The sequence below is a fragment of the Apium graveolens genome, chromosome 3, assembly GCF_009905375.1.
Source record: "Apium graveolens cultivar Ventura chromosome 3, ASM990537v1, whole genome shotgun sequence".
Lineage (NCBI taxonomy): Eukaryota > Viridiplantae > Streptophyta > Magnoliopsida > Apiales > Apiaceae > Apium > Apium graveolens.
In genome coordinates, this window is record NC_133649.1 from 45,849,087 (window position 1) to 45,873,701 (window position 24,615).

Here is a 24,615-nt window from a genome sequence, read left to right on the forward strand (position 1 = left end):
TATCAGCATACACAAAGCAACACAAATAATGTACTAGTCTACTAACATTGGACTAACATATTTCCACGTAAGCAAGAAATCATATAAGCATGTAAATGTGTCAATAAGTCAGAGAAATTTAGAGACTAAGTGTGTCAAAAGTATTTTTATGAACAAAATTTATGAATTAAATTTGTTCAGTTTTTCATACTTTTTGCTTCTTTTGATCTGTTATTTATTAAGTTCACATACTGAAGATATGACGTAATAAATATTCAGTTTACTTAGAATTTTGAGAAATTCCAAGTTAATATTAATGGAGAAGTCTGGGTATTCATAGAAAAAGGTAAAATACTTATCGAGAAGTCAAATAAACATTTGATATTAAACTTATCGAGAAGTAATTTTAAATATGAAAAAAGTAATTCGAGAAGTCTAGTGACTTATCGAGAACTCTGATAAATGCCCAGTTTGTCCAAAAAGGACTGAAATACTTCTAATTTATTTGAATTGAATCAAATTGAAATCAGAATAAATTTTCCAAAAGTATTTGTCTAAAATAATTCATTGAATTAAATTATTTTAGTTCTGAGTTATTGATAAAACTCAAAATATCCTTGTCGAGAACTCTGTGGATTAACACTATTAGAGAACTCTACATGGTCTTATCGATAAGTCATAATAGAGCTTATCGAGAAGTCATTCGAGAAGTCTGTAAATAGACTTATCGAGGACTCACTCGAGAACTCCAAAATGACTTGTCGATAAGTCATTTTGACTTATCGAGAACTCAGCTCTATACCTTTGAGTACTGTTTTTCTGCCTTGTGTTAATTTTTACACATTTAAGATGTAAATTAACAACTAAGCAGTTTACTTAGAATTTGAAATATTCTAAGTTATTTTTTTTTGAGTTTTTAAAGAAAAATAAATATACAGAGATTCTGAAATATTTATAATTCATATTTCAGTTAATTTCTAATTAAATCAAACTGGGTTGATTTATTAGAAATTAATATGCTGCAAAACATTAACTGAGTTCTTGCTTTAGGATGAAGAATTGAGCATTCCAATTTCACTCACAAGTCTAGTGAAGGTTGCTTCATCCAAAGGTTTAGTAAAAATGTCAGCTAATTGTTTCTCTGTTGGAACAAAAATGAGCTCAATGGTACCATTTGCAGCATGTACTGATAAAATGGTACCTAACATCAATGTGCTTTGTTCTAGAATGATTAACTGGATTAACTACTTTTGATATGGCACTAGTATTGTCACACATAATAGGAATTTTGTGTAACACTAGACCATAGTCCATTAGCTGATGTCTAATCCAAAGCACCTGAGCACAACAACTTCCAGTAGCTATATATTCAGCCTCTGCTGTGGAAGTTGACACAGATTGTTGTTTCTTACTATACCAGGACACAAGTATTTGACCAAGAAATTGACAGCTTCCACTAGTACTTTTCCTATCAACCCTGCATCCAGTAAAATATGCATCTGTGTATCCAACAGCTTCAAAACCAGTTCCCTTAGGATACCATAATCCCAAGTTTGGAGTTCCCTTTAAGTATCTAAAAATCCTTTTGACAGCCATCAAATGTGATTCATTTGGATTGGCTTAAAATCTGGCACATAGACAAGTAGCAAACATGATGTCTGGTCTACTAGCAGTCAAATACAGTAATGATCCAATCATCCCTCTATAGCTTGAAATATCCACACTCTTGCCTTTCTTGTCTTCATCCAACTTGGTTGCAGTAGACATTGGTGTAGATGATGGTGAGCTATCCACCATACCAAATTTCTTCAATAAATCATTCACATATTTGGTTTGGCTGATGAAAATACCATCACTTCTTTGACTAACTTGAAGGCCAAGGAAGTAACTCAATTCTCCCATCATGCTCATTTCATACTCACTCTGCATTAGCCTAGAGAATCTTTGACAAAGCTTTTCATTTGTAGATCCAAATATGATATCATCCACATAGATTTGAACTAGGTTCATATCTTCACCATGCTTCTTGTAGAAGAGAGTCTTATCAATAGTACCTCTGGTAAAACCATGTTTGAGTAGAAATTCTGACAGTGTGTCATACCAGGCTCTTGGTGCCTGTTTCAATCCATATAGAGCCTTAAGTAATTTGTAAACAAAGTTAGGAAATTCTGGATCTTCAAAGCCAGGTGGTTGTTGCACATAAACTTCTTCTTCTAGTTCACCATTGAGAAAGGCACTCTTGACATCCATTTGATACACCTTGAAATTTGAGTGTACAACAAATGCCAGAAAAATTCTTATTGCTTCTAGTCTTGCAACAGGAGCAAAAATCTCATCATAGTCAATTCCCTCTTCTTGTGAGTAGCCTTTAGCAACCAGCCTTGCTTTGTTTCTAGTAACAATTCCATTTTCATCCTTTTTGTTCCTGTACACCCACTTAGTTCCAATTATGCTTCTGTTCTTTGGTGCTTGAACTAATTTCCAAACTTTGTTTCTCTCAAACTGATCCAGCTCCTCCTGCATGGCACATATCCAGTCAGGATCCATTAGGGCTTCTTCAGTTTTCTTGGGCTCTACTTGAGATAGAAAACATGCATGTAGGCATTCATTAGCAGTTGCACTTCTAGTTCTCACACCAGCTGAGGGATCACCAATAATAGCTTCTACTGTATGACTCCTATCCCACTTTCTGGTGTGTGTCTGTTGACTAGTACCTTCATCATTTTCTTCAGTATTACCATGACTGTCATTTCCATTTTCTCCTTCCCCCCTGAGTTTGTGCCATCAAATTCAGGTGTCTGAAGAGAGCTTTCATTTCCATGATTTTGTTCAGAGGTTTCTTCATTTGTCACTTGTTTTGTCACAACTTCATCTTCTCATCAGAATCACTATCAATGGTTAGATTTCCAAATGCAAGGGCTTCAACATCATTTTCATCAAGGCATTCCAAGCCTGGACACTTGTCATCATCAAAAGTCATATTTGTGCTTTCCATAATTTTATTTTGATCAATCACATAAACTTTATAGTTTGTTCTTTCCGATGAATATCCCAGAAAAATTGCTTTAAAAACTTTAGAGTCAAATTTTCCCACATATTCAGAGTTGTCTTTTAGAATGTAACACTTGCTTCCAAACACATGTAGATGCTTCACTGTAGGCTTCCTGTTAGACATGATTGAGTAGGGTGATTTGCCATGAACTTTGTTAATGAGATATCTGTTTTGAGTGTAGCATGCAGTATTAACAACCTCTTCCCAAAAACTAGTTGGCAACTGAGCATCTTGTAGCAAAGTTCTAGCAGATTCAACCAATGTTCTATTTTTCCTCTCAACTACTCCATTCTGTTGAGGTGTTCTAGCTGCTGAAAATTCTTGAACAATGCCTTTGCTTTTGCAGAATTCACTTAATGTTAAGTTTCTGAATTCTGTTCCATTATCACTTCTCAATCTTTTCACACTAACCTTTCCTTCGGCTTGCTTCTCAATTTTCTTGATGTGCTCAATTATAATATTTGGAGTTTCATCTTTAGAGTACATGAACTCAACCCAAGTGTCTCTTGAAAAATCATCAACCATGACAAGGGCATATTTGTTCCTTAAAATGGACAAGACATTTACTGGCCCAAACAAGTCCATGTGAATAAGTTGCAGAGGTGCACTTATGAAATTCACAGATTTTGACTTGTGACTTGATCTTTCATCTTTCCTTTCCGACAAGCTTCACAAACTTCCAGTTGAGTAAATTCCAAACTGGGCATGTCTCTCACAAGCTCCTTCTTGACTAAGGTGTTGATTGCTTTGAAATTCAAGTGAGATAGCTTTTTATGCCACAGTTTGCTTTGCTCTTCTGATGCCTTGGTGTAGAAACAACACACTCCTTCCTTATTTATTGAGTCTAACTCTGCAACAAACAAGCTTCCCTTTCTTACTCCCTTAAGAGCAATTTCACCAGTCTTTTTGCCAATAAAAGCACAATCTTCTTTGTTGAAAACAACTTGAAAACCTCTGTCTGCAAATTGACTAACACTTAGGGGATTTACTTCTAATCCAGCAACTAGTGCTACATCTTCAATGACAATATTTCCAGAAATAATCTTGCCATATCCCATTGTGAATCCTTTGCTGTTGTCTCCAAAGGGCCAGCCATCTCCTCAAATTATGATAGCAGGGCCTTATCACCTGTCATATGCCTGGAACATCCACTATCAATGATCCATATGACCTTCTTCCCTTTGCCCTGCACACAATGAGGATTAAGTGTGTATAGCTACCCAAGCTGTGTTGGGCACTTTCTTCTTGTTAACTGATTTTGCAGAAGTAGAATGAGAATTTTGAGATAAAATGGAATTCATAGACTGTTGAGCATTTTCCCTTTCAGATATAGAACCAACTTTTGATTCTATGAGATCAATTCTCAATTTGTAGCAACTCTTCATCACTTTCATGTTGCAGGGAATGCAGTCAAACTTGTCACAGAATGAATAGGGATCATTTACCTTAGCTTCATTGTACTTGCAGACTCCTTCAGGTGAATTGCTAACAGTCTTTTTACAAAGATGAGTTAGGTGATTCATTGATCCACAATTCTCACACCTCTTTCTAGGAGCATCTGTAACATAAGCAAAATTATTGCTTTTGTTTATCCAAATCTTTCCATTTCTATTCTTCTTTTTATTTTTGACCTGTTTAGCTTTAATCTCCTTCACAGGCTCCTTAGTTTCTTGATTGGCTTTTGGTGTTTCAACAGAGATGGAAGACTGAGTTGTCTCATCATTTTTCTTTTCCTTGTCCTCATCAGCTATCTCATTTTTGATGATCAACTCTTCTTCACTGAAGTTTACTTCACATGCCTTAAACAAAGGTGATTCAACTTTCTTCAAAATAATTGGAACATCTTCAGTTTCAGTTGATTTCCCTTTGTCACTGACAGACTTCCTCTTGTTGTTCAAATCCTCATAATCAAGACCAATGGAAATGTTTGCACATGGCTTGTTCTTTTCATGATATTGGCCAATCAAATCAGAAGCATTTCTGAAGGATTTCAGCTTCACTTCATTCTTCTCCAGCTTTTTTCTCAATACTGCTTCAATTTCACCTGCACACTTTAATTTGTTCTTTAAGTATGCATTTTCTTGCTTACCAGTATCAAGCTCAACCAGCAACAATTCAGTCTCTTGTTTTTCACTCTCAAGTTTTTCATTGATCTTTTTCAATCTGCTAACTTCCTCATTTGCAGCAACCATGCTTGTATGAATGTGGAATATTTGTGTGCTCATCCTTTCAACAGTTTCCTTATATTGACTTACATTTAAATCAATTGTGGTAAGAGTTGGTACCTGTGATTTAGATGATGAAGAATCTCCTTGCTCCAAGGCCATGAATGCATAGTTTCCAACTTCTTCATCTTCATCATTATCTGAATCATCCCAGCTCTTGCCCTCAGCAATATAAGCTTTCCCTTGTTGCTTCCTTGGAAGAGCATCATACTTTACTTCCAGTTCAAGATAGGCTTTGTCTTTCTTTGCCTTCTTGGGTTTCCTATATTCTGTAGCAAAATGGCCCAACTCATCACAGTTAAAGCACCTTATTTTTGATCTATCAACAGATCCAGTTTTGTAGCCAGTTTTGCTATCAGGAGTGTACTTCCCTTTTCCTTTCCAGCTGCTGTCTTTGTTGAAGGACTGTCCTTTGCTCTTAAAAAATCTTGGTTTCTTTACTCTAATATTAGAGAATTTTCTAGCCAAGTAAGCCATTGATTTGTCTAGCTCATCAAGCTCATCAAGAGTGTAGAACTCATCTTCTTCATCCAATTCCAATATGACTTGCTCTTCAGTGTCATTGACTCTTTTCTCACTTGTAGAAATTGCTGGAGTTGGAGATCTTTGCTCATCATTAGAAGTCTGGACATCATTCACAATCAGTGCACTTGAGCCATCCATTACATATCCTTGACCAACCCTTAATGACTTCCTTTGAATTATTTCAAGTTCATAAGTTTTCAGAACCCCATAGAGCACTTCCAGTGTGTATCTACTCAGATCCCTTCCTTCTCTGATTGCAGAGATCTTTTGTTCCAAATGGTCAGGGAGAGTGAGCAAGAACTTCAAATTCACTTCTTCAACATCATAAAATTTATCATGAAGCTGCAAGTCATTTATCAGCTTATTAAACCTTTCAAACACATCAGTAATACCCTCCTTTGGTTTAGCCATAAAACCCTCATACTGAGAAATCAATATCCTTCTTTGATTTGACCTAACCTCCTCAGTTCCTTCACAAAGTATTTCAATCTTTTCCCAGATCTGTTTAGCAGTGTCACAGTTGACAATGTTATTATACATTACATTTTCAAGTGACTCAATTAGTATCAGTTGCAAAGCACTGTCTAGGGAAACTTTCTCTCTTTCAGGTTCAGTATACTCAGAAGGATCCTTGGGAGCATAATGAGCTGGAATAACCATATCTCCATCTGTGGTTTCCTCAACTCTAACTACAAGAGTGAAGGGCCCATTCTTGAGGATACCAATGTAAAGATGATTGGCCATTCTTATAAACAATAACATATTCTTTTTCCATAAAGTGTAATTGGCCTTATCAAAGGGAGGAATCTTGATACTACTAATTTTCTGTCTATTCATTTTTCCAAGATCTAATCTGTTTGCTTTCAGATTTTGCTCTGATACCACTTGTTAGGTATGAATACAACACAGAGGGGGGTGAATGTGTTTTGGCTTAAATATTTAATTTTCGATCGACTTAGGCTTTAGCAGTTGGTAGTTGTTAATGATTTAGTAGAATGGATGTTAAACATAAATAGCTGTGCAAATATGTAAAACAAAGATCTTCAAAACTCACTTAATTTTATATTAAAAATCAAGCAGTATTTTGCTACAAAATCTCTAAGTTCTTGTTTTAGAACTTAGCTTCTTTCTTGAGAGAGAACACATAATTTTCTATTCTGATTGTTCTTTTTAACTAGAGGACCAATGTTAACTTTATAACTCAGTTAACTGCTGGTTTACACGGTGGATAATAAACATGCTATTAGCTTTTCTAAACTGTCACATGTCATTTCTATTTATAGAAAAGCAAATCTTCCATTTCTGGCTTAGCATCTCTTTAGCATCCCGTGATTACTTTAATCTCCTCTGTCAGTTAATCTTTGCCATTGATCTTGCACATCTCTCAAGCTGCTTTTTGTAGACTTATCAATCCAGCTGTGTGAATTGTTTGTTGATTTGCAACCTTGGATATTGAACTGTTCTGCGATTCTGTACTTAGAGAAATTTCTTCACTTCGAGATCTCCAATTAAGCTGTAGAGAACTCGACATCTCGATAGGCATGTTGGCTTGTCGATATCTCTGAAACTTCATTGTTAACTTGACTTATCGACAACTCTGAGTTCTCTAGTGAATTTTGGTTTATCGATAACTCAGAGTTCTCTAATGGACTTTGGCTTATCGATAACTCAGAGTTCTCTAATGAATGTATACTTGTCGATATCTCTGAGTTCTCGAATGGGTATCTGACTTATCGATATCTCCAATAGCAATTTCTGAGTTCTCTACACCCGGTGGATGTTGCTTATCCGTCGCGTAGACATTGCTCATCCGTCGAGTAGATATTGCTCATCCGTCGGGTAGACATTGCTCATCCGTCGAGTAGATATTGCTCATCCGTCGGGTAGATGTAATTCATCCGTCGGTACTCTCTGGAGTTTAAATGACTTCTCGATAAGTCATTCTGGAGTTCTCGAATGATTTCTCTATAACACTAATTCTGTGACTTGTAGAGATCTTGACTTAGAATGTTTTACACCAAACAGATTTATTCAACTCCAAGCTTCTTCATAATTCTTCTGAGGCATGATCTTCTTGATCTTCTTCCAGATAAAATTATTAGGCTTGACACTGTTTAGAGAAAAATTCTCCAGTCTGCTCCATTTACATTTTACAGACATTAAGTGTTACAAGTATGAATTACAGATTAAGGTTACAATACAACTAATCTTAGGGTTGTCAGTATGACTCAGTCTTGTTATAATACAGGCATGTCTTGCACAACACCATGCGCTTATGACTGACTCGTATATTATATATTAATAAGTAAGACTCGATTAAACACATAATATATATAAGCACATAATCATTTTTATAGTTAAAATAATTTTTAGAATCAAAATTGACTCGCTGATCGCTCAACTGATCATTATCTGACTCGTTTCCTTTTTTTGGAATTTATCGGACTCGTCTCGGCACGCGATTTGGTTGATAATCAAAAAATTAACAAAGTCAACTAATTTCTAGAAGAAATTAGGTTTTAATATTATTTTTAATGAAACAATTTCATTTTTCTGAGTCAAAGGGCTTTCGTTTCGCACGAATCGGACTAACGGTCTATTTAATATCAATTAAACACAGATAATTCAATTTATTACTCAATATAAATAATTATTACTAATTTTTAAATCTTAAAATAATTTTTAAATAATTATTTAAGAAAAATCAGAACTGAAAATGATTTTTCTATAATTTTTGGAATTAAAATGAATTTATTATAATTTATTAAAAATTATTTGATTAATTATCAAAATAATTAATCATTTTTAAATAATTATTAAATAATAAATAAATAATTGAGAAATAATTAAATCTGATTTTTAGAAAATATTTCAGAATTATTTATAATATAAATTAATTAATTAATTAATTAATTTATAAAATAAATAAAACTGATTTTTAAAATTAATAAAATAAAAATTAAAAAAATAATTTCCAAAAACATTTGTCAGAACTGAAATCCCTGACAAAACAGATCAAACACGGGTCAACTGGACGGGTCAAACGGGTCAAAATCCGGGTCGTGAAGAACACGCCGGACTTTGCCCAGAATCCGGCCACCGGAGTAACTTCCGGCCAGCCATTTTCAGGCCAAAAACGGAACCGTTTGGTTCATTTTTAAGCTGGGAACAATTCCAAATCGTTTTGGCAATCTAATTCTGGCAACAATATCACGGAATAACCCTCAGGTCACCTTCTCCGATCAAACCGACTTTATCTCCGACGGAGTATCGATTTTCTTCGTTTGTACATGAAACTTCGATGTTAATAGCTTAAATCAAAGCTTGTTAAACACAGAATCAAAGCCCTAACACCCTATATACCTCAGCTTTCTCTAAATCAAAAACGTACAAATCAAAATTGACTATAAACCCTAGATATCGAACTATCAATTCAAGCAATCGTCAGTAAAATTAATTAACAGAAATCAGCAGAAATCATCAGACAAAGTTATTCATAACATCAATTTCAACAAATAACCCCAGAATCAAAAAGTACCAAATCGGGCATAAACCCTAGAAATTGAAAATCAAAAATAACAACTCAAAACTTGAAATTGATGGAAGAAACAGAAAGAACAGATCGAAACCTGTGATTTGAGTACTCGAACTGTTTGATTTGGTGCGGAAATCAGATCAAAATCAGTGTTTGATTGCTCAACCCGAATTCAAAACCCGACCCGGTTCTTGAGAGAAATTTCTAATTTTTTGATTTTTAATTACTTAATTGATAATAATTAAATAAAAATTTGGCTATTTATAGTAGTGAAATTAATACTCCTAATTAAAATTAAGGCCCTAATTCTACACTTTTTAAAATTAATAGGCCCCTAATTTCATAATTGTTTCGTACTAAAATTTAATTTATAAATATTTTATATATACAATATATATGCCAAAATTTCCCAAAAATTGTGAATAATGCAAAAATACAAAGAAATGGTATAAATGAAAGTCCTATAATTTTATAAAAATAAAAATGTGATTTTTGTAGGGTTTTTAACACCCAATGGGGCCCGGAAAAGTCATTTTTCGCGAAACGAGAAAATTTATAAAATACCTAGATGTTCAGGATAATGCGATGGTAAAAGCTGTTTGATGAAAAATAAGGCGCATTTTTTTATTTGAAATACCTGCTTTAAAATCATGATTCGGGTCGTAAAACGTTTGAAATGAAAGCTATAGATGCAAAATAAAATATCTGAAAAATATCTTAAAAATACTGGGACGACACAGAATGCACATAACATATAGCAATTAGGGTTTGACAGTTAATTCCACATAAATGACACATTAACACACATAATTTATTATAAGTATGATATTATATAAACGTAATTTTCCCAGACATTACATCCTTCCCCCCTTAATAGGATTCTGTCCTCAGAATCTCAATATGAAAACAAACAAGAATATTTCTCTAACATTTCACTCTCAAGTTCCCAAGTTGATTCTTCAACCATAGGGTTTCTCCACAATACTCGCACTAGAAACACATAATTATTTCTCAACAATTTCTCTCGCCGATCTAAAATTCTTATCGGCTGTTCTACAGAAGACAAATCAGGTTGAATATCTACTGGTTCATACTCTATTACATGCCTAGAATCAGGATAATATCGCTTAAGCATTGACACGTAAAACACATTGTGAATATGTTGCATATGAGGCGGTAAAGCTAATTCGTACGCAACTTTTCCCACTTTCTTCAAAATTTCAAATGGTTAATTCGTGGCTTCAATTTACCCTTGTTACCAAATCTGGTTAATCCTTTCCATGGCGATATTGTGAGTAACACGTGCTCTCATTCCTGGTAGTCCATATCCTTCCTAGCTTGATCTGCATATTTGCGTTGTCTATCTTGTGCTGCATCCAATCGCTTTCGAATAAGTTCTATATTTTCTTTAGTCTGTTGAATTAATTCTGGACCCAAAACCTTTCATTCTCCAACTTCATCCCAATATATAGGTGATCTGCATTTTCTTCTATACAATGCTTCGTACGGTGGCATTCCAATGCTTGCATGCTAGCTGTTGTTGTAAGAAAATTCAACCAAAGGTAAATGCTCATCCCAACTGCCTTCGAAGTCGATCGCACAAACTTGTAGCATGTCTTCAATTGTTTGGATAGTTCTTTCAGTCTGTCCATCGGTTTGTGAATGATAAGCGGTACTCATGTTTAATTTAGTTCCAAGACATTCTTGAAATTGTCTCCAAAATCTTGAATTGAAATGGGGATCTCAATCAGACACGATAGATATTGGAACTCCATGTTGCATCACAATTTCCTTGAGATACAAGTGCACTAGCTTGTCGAGTGAAAATCTTTCATTAATCGGTAAAAAATATGCCGACTTTGTTAGTCTGTCAATGATTACCCATATCGCATCATGATATGCTTTAGTCCTCGGAAGTCCTACCACAAAATCCATCGCTAGATGTCCCCATTTCCATTCTGGAATATCTAATGGTTGTAGTAATCCACTCGGACGTTGATGTTCTGCTTTAACTCGCTGGCATGTGTAGCATTTACTTACCCATTCTGCTATCTCCTTCTTCATATTCGGCCACCAAAAGTTTTCCCTTAGATCACGGTACATTTTTGTACTTCATGGATGAATGGAATACTTCGAATTATGTGCATCTTGCAGTATTTCTTCTTTCAGTTCTGTCACATTAGGGGTCCAGATTCTTGATGCGAAGTGTAGAATTCCTTCGTTATCCTTCTGGGTTGTAATTTCTTCTCCTGTTAAGTCGTCATCTTGACTCATCACTTTTTTTTGACAGCGTCGGACCTTCTCTAGTAATTCCGGTTGAAAAGTCATAGTGTAGATAACTTCAGTAGATTCATTGGGAACACGGATTTCGATTTCCAACTTGTTAAATTCCTTTGTTAATTCTTCACATAAAATTAACAAATTCAATCTTTCTTTCTGGCTCAGCGCATCTGCCATAACATTCACTTTCCCTGGATGATAATTGATCGTAACATTGTAATCTTTAATTAATTTCAGCCATCGGCGTTGTCTCAAGTTCAGTTCCTTCTGAGTAAAGATGTACTTTAGACTCTTATGATCTGTGTAGATTTCGCATTTCTCACCGTAGAGATAGTGTCTCCAAAGTTTCAATGCAAATACGATCGATGCTAATTCCAGATCAGGCGTAGGATATTTTTGTTCATGAGGTTTTAGCTGTCTCGAAGCATATGCAATGACGTTACCGTGTTGCATCAGTACACATCCTAATCTGCGGTATGAAGCATCACTATAAATGAAAAAAAATTCATGCTCGTCTGGCAATACGAGTACCGGTGCGGTTACTAACCGATTCTTCAACTCTTGGAAACTTTCTTCACATTTGTCATCCCATACGAACTTTTCACTTTTTTGAGTTAACTTGGTTAGTGGCGTTGCTATTTTTGCAAAATCTTTGACAAATCTTCTATAATATCCTGCCAATCCTAAGAAACTTCGAACGTCTGTCGGTGTCTTCGGCTTTTCCCAACTCAACACAGCTTCAATCTTCGCTGGATCAACTTGAATTCCTTCTCTACTGATGATGTGCCCTAGAAATTATACTTCTTTCATCCAGAATTCACATTTTGAGAATTTCGCGTACAATTGCTCTTTCCTTAGAATTTCCAAAGTAATCCTTAAGTGCTCGGCATGCTCTTCTTCCGTCTTTGAGTAAATCAAGATGTCGTCAATAAATACAATTACGAATTTATTCAAGTACCTTTTGAATACCATGTTCATCAGATCCATGAATGCTGCTGGCGCGTTGGTCAAACCGAACGCCATTACAAGAAACTCATAATGTCCATATCTGGTACGGAATGCAGTCTTGGGGATATCTTCAGCTTTAATCTTTAGTTGATGATAACTCGATCGCAAATATATCTTCGAAAACCATGCGGCTCCTTTTAGCTGATCGAACAAATCGTCGATTCTCGGTAACGGATAGTTATTCTTGATAGTGAGCTTATTCAATTCCAAATAGTCGATGCATAATCGCATGCTACCATCTTTCTTTTTTACGAACAATACCGGTGCACCCCACGGGGATACACTGGATCTTATGATGTCTCGGTCTAGAAGATCTTGCAATTGCGTTGACAATTCTTTCATCTCGACTGGTGTCATTCGATATGGAGCTTTCGAAACTGGTTCTGTACCTGGTGGTAATTAATCGTAAATTCAATTTCTCGATCTGGCGGTAACCCTGAAAGCTCGTCTGGAAAGACGTCAAGAAATTCACATACAACTGGAATGTCTTTTATTTTGGGACTTCCCTTCTCTGTATCTAACACGTAGGCTATATACACCTCACATCCCTGTCAAAGCAATCGTTTGGTCTGCATTACTGTTAGAAATTTCTTCCGCAATTTTTCACCTTTGAACATTACCGTTGCATTTTCCGCAGTCCGTAATTTTACTTTCTTGCTCGCGCAATAGATCTGAGCATTATGACAAGCTAACCAATCCATCCCCAAAATGACGTCAAACTCTCCTAGCTTAAAGGGAATCAAGTCTACGGAGAAATGTTATCCGGCTATTTCTATATCGCATGCAGGACATACTCGATCTACTAGGACTTGGTCGTCATTCGCTAATTTTATAATTAACATCTTGCCCAACCATTCAATTTCGCAATGTAACTTATCAAGGAATTCTTCAGAAATAAATGAACGGGTAGCTCCAGAATCAATTAATACTTTCGAATTTACGGAATTCATCAAAAGCGTACCTACAATTACATTAGGACTCTGTACTGCTTCTTTCATTGTCATGTTGAAAGTTCTTGCTCTGGGTTGATTAGGAAGCGGTGGAGGAGGTAATGCCAACACTTTCGGAATACTAGCTGCCATTGCCGGTCCTTTACAATTCCTAGAGATATGCCCTTTCTTTCCACACTGGTAGCAAGTAATTTCTGCCATTTTTCCCGTTGAACATTCGTTAGAATAGTGCCCTTTCTGCTTACACTGAAACACGTCACATCCGCTTTGATATAGACGCCAATATATATCCGTCCACAAGTTCAGCAGTACGGCACTGGGAATCTGATAATTCCCTGCTGGCTGGGGGCTTGGAAACGATTACCTATTTTCTGGATACCTTGTCCTATCATTTTAAAATTCAAATTTTTCCGGGCTTGAAATCCCGGCTTCCTGCTGGAGTAGCTTTGGAAACTTCCCTATCCTCTTTCTTTTTGAGATCTTTCACTCCTCTTCAATAATCAAGGCTTTCTGGACTACGGCGGTATATGTCGTTAATTCGAAAACTGCAACTTGTCCACGGATCCACGGTCGTAATCCTTCTTGAAACCTTTGGACTCGTTTTTCTTCAGTATCAACTTGTTCTGGGAAAAACCTAGACAACTCGGTAAATTTGGCTTCATACTCCGTTATGGACATATTTCCCTGCTTCAGTTCCAAAAACTTAATCTGCATTTGATTCTTCACATAGCAAGGAAAATGCTTCTCTAAGAACAGTTCTTTAAACCTATCCCATGCAATAACATCTTCACCTTCTAAAGCCTTCTTAGATTCCCACCAATAATTTGCCTCTTCTTTTAACAAATAACTAGCAAAGTCAGTCTTCTGGTCTTCTCCTATCTTTACTAGCGTAAATGCTTTCTCTATTTCTTTCAACCAAGTGTTAGCTTTCTCTAACGGACTGAAACTATTTGAAAGTAACAATAGGTATAGCTGGTGGTATCTGGGGTTCGGGATGAGGTGGCTGTTGTAACATTTGCTATTGAATCTGCTGCTGCTGTTGCTGCATCTGTTGTTGCATCATTACCATCTATTGTTGCATCAGATGGAACATTTGGTTCATGGTATCATTGGTCTGTTCTTCGGAGTTTCTGTTAGAAGTCTCAGTCCTAGTCTTTCTCTTGGGTGCCATTTGCTGATAATAAAACAAGTGATGTCTTTTTAACAGTTTATTAAACAATTGACAGTAGGTAAGAAAATAATTTATCCCGTATTAACAAAAATTTGGATAATAGTTCGGAAAAAGAAAAATAGTTTTACTTAATATAAAAACAGGAAATGTAAACAGTTAAATGAAATACTGGTTCTTCTCTTTTCTCTTTTCTCTTTATAGAATTGAAAGTACGAAAAAGCTATAAAACAATAAAGTAAAGGTAAATGCTGTAAAACTATAAAGACTAAAATTTAAATAAAAGAAAAATTGAAAAAGTTCATTTTATATATAATACCAGCTCCATGTGTGAATGCTTGGTACAAAAAGTCTCGCTCTACTGGTCATGGCTACTGCTACTAGTCAGACTACTACTACAAATCAAGTTGCTACTACACACATACACACTACTCACTATGTCATACTAGGCTACATCTATGTACATCTGTCATCTCCACTACGTTAGTCCTCTGTAGTCAATATCTCAGAATCCCGGCGGTATACGCCTCAGCTCATCTCGAAGTATCTGAACCAACGTCTGTGCTAAACGGAAAATCCTATAAAACTCCGCAAAAGAAGGCGGTCTGTCATATGTCAAAGCATCCAACTCCCATGTAGCACTCATCAAAGCAGACTGTAACCTCTGTCTCATCATATAATCTGGCTGTAAAGCGGTTAACGGTCCTCGGTCTCTCTGGTCAAACAAGTGCATAATCTCCCTATACTGAGCTCTCCAGTACTCAGCATCATCTCTCATAACACTGTACTCATGATACGGTACCATATGTGGCTGTGCAACATGTCCTACTGACTCTTATAACTGAACCCTCGGTATCCCTGCACCCTGCTGTGGAGCTCCCAACTGTAACTCTATCTCATGCTCACCCATACCCTCGACTGGAACCATCTGAAATATCTCTGGCTCTGGAGCATGTACTAGTATAGGAGGTAACACCGGTGGTGGTGGAAGCTCTGGCTCAATCCCTGGTATAAACTGATACTCTACTGGCAATGGAGGTGGAAGCATCAGCTCGAAGAACTCTAACGGATCAAACATCTCTACAGGATCATGAACTATCCCTGGCACTGGTGGTGCTGGCTCCTGGGGCAATAGTGGAGGAGGTGGAAGAGGTGGAAACATATACTCGGATACTGGTGGAACCACTGGTACAACTGGTCCTGTCACAGTCCTCTTGGATGAACCTGAATATTCTGATGATGCCATCTGATAATATACCAAAGAAAGAAGAAGGGTCACTAAACCATTCCTAGAACTAATACCTTCCTATCCTAATCTTATCTAAATCTTAACACTACTCTTCCTAGTTGACTATTCCTATCCTATGTGATCTCCCTATCTTATCTTAACCCTAATGTTCTTGTTTTTAGGGACCAAATCTACAGCTCTGATACCAAACCTGTAACGCCCTCCAGACCCGGGGTATAAGTCTGGGGGTTACTAGCTAATCATCAAACCTCTGCAACCTGAATAACAAATAATAAATAAATGTAGCTAAACCCCTTTAACACTAACCAAGATCTTTTTAGGTTGAAGTATGAAAATAAGAACCACTAACTACTTTATTACAAACCAAATTCAAAATCTTACAAACTCTCTTTATTACAAACCATTGTCTATCCAGTTTTAAACTAATTTCATCTTTTATTCAAACACACAAACTAACTATCTACACTCCACCTATTCGGGCAACTCAAAGCTTTCTTCATGGATTGGGATCAACACCTTGGGTATGAGAGGATCCCGAGGCTTGACCCGTTTCTTTACCACTCGAGTCCTGATGGGTTTCATATTCCTTCTTAACTGAAAACAATAGGGTGAATAATAACAAAAAGGGGTGAGCCAAAAATTGCTCAACAAGTCCACAAAATATAAACAGTGTTAAAGCAGTTATATAAATTGTTAACCTGGGTATATCTGCAAAGATATAACCCCACGAAAATAGAAAGAAGGCCATTGCTGACGAGTACAAACAAACTAACTGGACACAAGTTCGCATCTATACCCTGCTGATCAGCCAGGATACAGTGCATATCTATATCTTACTATATAGACCCAGTCGGGCACCCAGGCACTACGACCCATCTCAAGGATCCGGTTATGTCCCGGTCCTTAGGATTAAGTAAAACTTAATCCCCAAAATATCACTATCCAGTCCATGGAGTAGCAACCGGAACAATCAATATGCTTTGATATATTCTAATCACCAGAATATATCAATATATGTGAGTAACAATTTGAAATATAAGTAAGGAATTCAAAGAAAAGGAGAAATGAAGAATCGAAACGAATATGAACAAGAATCAAAAGAGTGCAAGCGTGATAAGAATATGAAGAATTATCACTATTCTGAAATTAGAATAGGGGAAAAACTTGCCTTCTGCGTGACTCACTTCAAATATGTCACCTTCGTCTATCACCGACTCAACCTGCCTTGCTGGCTTAGCTTCTGTTAGAGAAATAGACTTGTTTAGTCAATTTGTACTTCAATTGTGTCTTGAATCGACTTCACATCATTCCGATTGTCTACCCATGCGCTTATGACTGACTCGTATATTATATATTAACAAGTAAGACTCGATTAACCATATAATACACATAAGCACATAAGTACATAATAATTTTTATAGTTAAAATAATTTTTAGAATAAAAATCGACTCGCTGATCGCTCAACTAATCATTATCTAACTCGTTTCCTATTTTTTGGAATTTATCGGACTCGTCTCGGCACGCGATTTGGTTGATAATCAAACAAATAATAAAGTCAACTAATTTCTAGAAGAAATTAGGTTTTAATATTATTTTTAATGAAACTATTTCATTTTATCGAGTCAAAGGGCGTTCGTTCCGCTCGAATAGGACTAACGGTCTATTTAATATCAATTAAACACAGATAATTCAATTTATTACTCAATATAAATAATTATTACTAATTTTTATATCTTAAAATAATTTTTAAATAATTATTTAAGAAAAATCAGAACTGGAAATGATTTTTCTATAATTTTTAAAATTAAAATGAATTTATTATAATTTATTGAAAATTATTTGATTAATTATCAAAATAATTAATCATTTTTAAATAATTTTTAAATAATAAATAAATAATAAATAATTTAGAAAATTATTAAATCTGATTTTTAGAAAAAAATCAGAATTATTTATAATATAAATTAATTAATTAAATAATTAATTAATCAATTTATAAAATAAATAAAACTGATTTTTAAAATTAATAAAATAAAAAGTAAAAAAATAATTTCCAAAAACATTTGTCAGAACTGAAATCCCTGACAAAATAGATCAAACACGGGTCAACTGGACGGGTCAAACGGGTCAAAATCCGGGTCGTGAAGAACACACCGGACTTTGCCCAGAATCCGGCCATCGGAGTAACTTTCGGCCAGCCATTTTCAGGCCAAAAACGGAACCGTTTGGTTCATTTTTAAGCTGGGAACAATTCCAAATCGTTTTGGCAATCTAATTCCGGCAACAATTCCGACTTCATCTCCGGCGGAGTATCGATTTTCTTCGTTTGTACATGAAACTTCGATGTTAGTAGCTTAAATCAAAGCTTGTTAAACACAGAATCAAAGCCCTAACACCCTATATAACTCGGATTTCTCTAAATAAAAAACGTACAAATCAAAATTGACTATAAACCCTAGATATCGAACTATCAATTCAAGCAATCGTCAATAAAATTAATTAACAGAAATCAGTTAGAAATCATCAGACAAAGCTATTCATAACATCAATTTCAACAAATAACCCCATAATCAAAAAGTACCAAATCAGGCATAAACCCTAGAAATTGAAAATCAAAAATAACAACTCAAAACTTGAAATTGATGGAAGAAACAGAAAGAACAGATCGAAACCTGTGATTTGAGTACTTGAACTGCTTGATTTGGTGCAGAAATCAGATCAAAATCAGTGTTTGATTGCTCAACCCGAATTCAAAACCCGACCCGGTTCTTGAGAGAAATTTCTAATTTTCTGATTTTCAATTACTTAATTAATAATAAATATATAAAAATTAGGCTATTTATAGTAGTGAAATTAATACTCTTAATTAAAATTAAGGCCCTAATTCTACACTTTTTAAAACTAACAGGCCCCTAATTTTAAAATTTTTGAGTACTAAAATTTAATTTATAAATATTGTATATATACAATATATATGCCAAAATTTCCCAAAAATTGTGAATAATGCAAAAATACAAAGAAATGGTATAAATGAAAGTCCTATAATTTTATAAAAATTAAAATGTGATTCTTGTGGATTTTTTAACACCCAATGGGGTCCGGAAAAGTTATTTTTCGCGAAACGAGAAAATTCATAAAATACCTAGATGTTCAGAATAATACGATGGTAAAAGCCGTTTGATGAAAATTAAGACCCATTGTTTTATTTGAAATACCTGCTTTAAAATCATGATTCGGGTTGTAAAACGTTTGAAATGAAAGCTATAAATGTAAAATAAAATATCTAAAAAATATCTTAAAAATACTGGGACTACACAGAATGCACATAACACATAGCAATTAGGGTTTGACAGTTAATTCCATATAATGACACATTAACACACATAATTTATTATAAGTATGATATTATATAAACGTAATTTTCCCAAACATTATAGTCCCTGGCCTCGGTATGACCCTTCCCTGAAATTTTTCTTTTTTTTTACTTGTAGCATTTTCTTGCCTTATTATATCTTCGTTTATTGTTTCGTTTCAGTCTAACGCCTACTTCCAAGGCGTTGTGAGGCAAGTTGAATCATGAAATAGGGCTTCTGACAAAGCTGACAATGCCCTCAAGAAGCAGCAGAAGAAGTATGCCACTTTGGAGTGAAAGCTGAAGCGCAAGTAGGAGGAGCTTGGAGAGTCCATTGCTGAGCTGGTTGTCCTTAGGGCCGAGAAGGACAAGGCGATTGACCACTACTTGGACTCGGAGGAGTTTACCCAGTCCATGAGGGTGAGGGATGATTCAGTGTTCCCTGGGTTTTTTAGGACTGGCTTGGACACGGCCCTTGGGACCGTGAACGAGGCTTGCCCTGATATTAACCCAGCGGACTATGTTTGCCCTAACGACGAGGCTTTGTTACAGAGGTTCCGCACCCGAGTGGTTGTCTCGGATCGTATCCCTCAGGACCCGCTTCTCCCCCCCCGAGTCCTCTTCAAGGCCCACCGCAGATGATAGCTCTTCCTCTTCTGGGACTACTGAGACTTCCAGCGAGAGCGGGGAAGACGATGATATGGATGCTGAGGGAACCTCTGCTCCTTAGAGCTTTTCTAGCCCTGCGTGGCTTATTTATTTTATCTTGTCTTTGAGACTTAGCTTATCAGACTTTATATTATTTATTTGAACCTGTTTTATTTATCGAACTTTATGCTTTCATCTCATGCACTTAGTTTACTTGTCTTGTCACTGGAATTCAAACATATTTCGAAAACTTTCTGAATTTCACAAATTGTTGGGATTCATCCCTTACACAAGTCTTAATAAACCTCAAAATAAAACTAAAACATGTAAATCCTAAGCAAGCAAAGCTTCAAGGTGCTTTTCAACCTACTTGTCATCTTGACAAGTGAGAGTCGTGCTCAACCATTTTACAAATAGTAAAACTTCAGGTTTTGTGCATGCCAAGTCCTCGGGACTTCAAAACCATCCATAGTCTCAAGCTTGTAGGTTCCTCTACCATGAACACTTTTGACCTTGTATGGCCCTTCCCAATTTGGGGAAACTTTCCTTTTCTGCCCTACACCAGAAGCTTCTACTTTCCTCAGGACTAAGTCACCCTGTTTGAGGAACCCTTCCTTAACCCTTAGGTTGTAGTAGAATGAAGCATTTTTCTGATACGCCACTATCTTTGCATGTGCCTCATCTCGTACTTCGTCGATTAGATCCAGGGCTAACCTTTGCCCTTCCTCATTTTCCTCAGCGTTGAAAGCTTGAATCCTGGGAGAGGAATGTGATATTTCTACAGGAACAACCGCTGCCCCATATGCTAACATGAAGGGAGTCGCTCCAGTCGTGACTCTACAGGTAGTCCTATAGGCCCATAGTATTGGGAGTATTTCATCCACCCAATTATTCCTCGACTTCTCGATCCTCTTCTTTAGTCCATCCAGAATTATTCGATTCACCCCTTCCGCTTGCCCATTGGCTTGCGGGTGAGCCACATAGGTGAATCGTAATTCAATTTCATTCTCCTCACAATATTTCTTGAATTCCTCATTGTTGAACTATGTTCCATTGTCAGTGACTAGGATGCGGGGAATTCCATACCGGCACATGATATTTTCCCACAGGAATTGTGCAACCTGCTTAGTTGTGATTTTGGCCAAAGGCTTGGCTTCAATCCACTTAGTAAAATAATCAATGGCTACAATCAGGAACTTCCTTTGTGTCGTGGCCATGGGGAAAGGCCCAAGTATATCCATTCCCCACATAGCAAAGGGTATGGGTGAGTTGATGAAGGTCAGCATCTCGGGGGGTTGTCTAATGACAGGTGCATTCTTCTGACAGCGGTCACACTTCTTCACATACTTTTTGGCATCAACCATCATTTCTGGCCAATAAAAGCCTAAACGGGTTTTCTTATGAGCTAGTGCTCTGCCCCCAAGTGTTGCCCACAGATACCTTCATGCACTTCTTCAAGAGCCAAGCGTGCCTCATCGGGTCTGAGACATCTTAAGTAAGGAACTACATAAGATCTTTTATACAAAATCCCATCTATCAAGGAGTATCTTAGTGCTTGAACAACCATCTTTCGTGCTTCAGTAGCATCATTTGGCAACCAACTGGTTTGAATATGGGTCTTAATGGGATCTATCCATGACGTCCCCAGACCTACAGGAGCTACAAGCTTAACATCAATGCTCCGTGTCTTCAGAACGCAGAAGTATACACTTCCTGAACTTTCCTCTATTTCAGATGAAACAAATTTTGATAATGCATCTTCCTTAGCATTTTCCTCCCTTGGAATGTGCTCAACATGGCATTCATCGAATTGGGTCATCACTGCCCTTACTAGGCGGACATACTTAGCCATCGTATCATCCCTTGCCTCAAACTCTCCCTTTACATGGGATATGACCAGCTTCGAGTCTCCACAGACCTTTAAGTTCTTGACTCTAAGTGTCCCTGCTAAGCCAAGGCCAGCTATCAGAGCTTCATATTCAGCCTCATTGTTTGTGGTCGGGAAGTCTAACTTTATAGCATATTCAATCAAGAACCCATCAGGGCTTTGTAAAACTAACCCTGCTCTACTTGAGTTTGTTTTTGATGCTCCATCAAAATAGAGAACCCAATATTCCTTCTCCTTATCATCCTGTTCTTTGTCCCCCTTTATCAACTTCCTTGTCTTGAGGTATGGTATCTTCCTGCCCCTCGACTTCTTGGTTGGGTATGGTATATTCTACCATGAAGTCAGCCAATGCCTGGGCTTTTATTGCCGTTCGTGGCTTATACTTGATATCCAATTCTCCCAACTCTATTACCCATTTGATCAGCCTCCCACTAGCCTTGGGACTATGAAAAATATTTCTCAAGGGCTGATTTGTTAGTACTTCAATCTTATGAGCCTGAAAGTAGGGACACAACTTTCTTGAAGCCATTACCAAGGCTAAAGCAAACTTCTCAATAGTTGAATAATTCAACTCGACTCCATGCAGAATCTTGCTAACATAGTATACAGGTTTCTGGATTTTAAGTTCCTCCTTAACCAATACAGCGCTCAAGGTATTCTCTGAAACAACCAAGTACAGGTATAAAACCTCATGCAGAGCTGGCTTGGCCAACAACGGGGTTTGGGCCATATATTTCTTTAATTCCTCGAATGTCTTCTGGCTTTCCTCACTCCATACAAAATCCTTAACCTTCTTTAAGGACTTGAAGAATGACAAGCACTTATCCCCAGATTTGGAGATGAATCGTCCTAACGCAGCAACCCTTCCAGTGAGCTTTTGAACATCTTTGATAGTTTTTGGTGGCTCCATGTCGAGGATTGCCTTTATTTTGTCGGGATTGGCCTCGATTCCTCTCTTGGAGACCATCAATCTCAAAAATTTTCCAGATCCTGCTCCGAAAGCATACTTTGCAGGATTTAACATCATCTTGTGGTATCTCAGGACCTCAAAAGCTTCCCTCAAATGGGTTATATGGTCAGTCTTCACTAGATTCTTGACTACCATTTCATCAACATAAACTTCCATGGTCTTGCCAATAAGATCCTTAAAAATTTAATTTACCAACCTTTGATATATGGCTCCTGCATTCTTGAGACCAAATGCCATAACAAGATAACAATAAACTCCAAAGTCAGTGATGAATGATATCTTTGGGATGTCATCCTTGTGCATCTTGATCTGATTGTATCCACTAAATACATCCATGAAGCTCAGTATCTCATGTCCAGCAGTGGCATCTATAAAAGTATCTATCCTTGGCAACGAGAAACAGTCCTTAGGGCATGCGTCATTCAGATCAGTGAAGTCCACACACATCCTCCATTTTCCATTGGCCTTCTTCACCATTACAGGATTTGCTAACCATTCTGGAAATTGTATCTCCTCAATGAAACCAACCTCTAAGAGCTTCCTTACATCCTGTTTTATAGCTTCTTGCTTCTTTGGAGCAAAACTTCTTCTCTTTTGCTTCATTGTCTTCCGATTTGGATCCACATTCAGCTTGTGAGTAATCAGTTCTGGGTCTATGCCTGGCATATCAGCTGCCGACCGTGCAAACACATCACTATTTTCTTGCAAAAACTTGACCAACTTCCCTCTAAGGGGCTCCTCTAGTGTTGCTCCAACGAAAGTTACTTTCTCAGGGTCCTCGGGGGCTAAAGGAACCGAAACCAAGTCTTCTGCTGGCTTCCCTCTTTTTTCATCATTCTCTCAGATATACAGATCTTCGATAGGCAGAACCTGCCCCCCGAATCCATCTGCCCTTAGTGAGGCCACATAACAACTTCTAGCCATTTTTTGATCTCCCCTCTCGTCTCCAATCCCATTCCGGGTGGGAAACTTTATAACTGAATGGTAGGAAGAAGGGACTGCCTTGAAGGCATGTATCCCTGTTCTTCCCATGATAGCGTTGTAAGTTGAACTAGCCTTCACCACCATAAAGTCCAGCATCTGTGTTGCTTGCCTTGGTTCCTGACCTATGGTTGTTGGCAACTTGATTATCCCTTCCACGGGGCACTCCACTCCCGCAAATCCATATATCGGCATATCGGTCGGGGTTAGTTGAGAATTATTATAACCCATCCTTAAAAAGGTGTCATGGAGCAAGATTTCCACCGAAGCACCATTATCCACGAGGACTCTCTTGACCGGGCTGTTTCATATTATCGGTGTTATGACCAGCGGGTCGTCATGAGGAAATTTCACACCCTCTAGGTCAGAATCATCAAAAGCCATTGTTACTCCTGTCCTGGCCCTCTTCGGGGATTCCCCAACAATATGCATAACCTCTCTAGTATATACTTTCCTGGAGTTCCTGGATAATCCAGCAGCAGTTGGTCCTTCAAAGATTGTATTTATAACTGGTCCTCTAGGCTGGGGATTCCGCCCTTGATCGTCTTGGTCCCTCCTACGATCTTCAAAGTTCTTTCTCCCATTGTTATTCCTGTCTCTTCCTTCCCCAGTGTACTTGTTTAATCTTTCTTTTCGAATGAGGAATTCTATTTTATCTTTCAGTTGTCTACACTCATCGGTGTCATGACCAACATCCTTGTGAAATCTACAATATTTGCTCTTGTCTAGCTTGGCAGGATCAGCCTTCAAGGGTTTAGGCCAACGAATATCTTGATCTTTCTCAATTTCCATCAAGATCAGGCA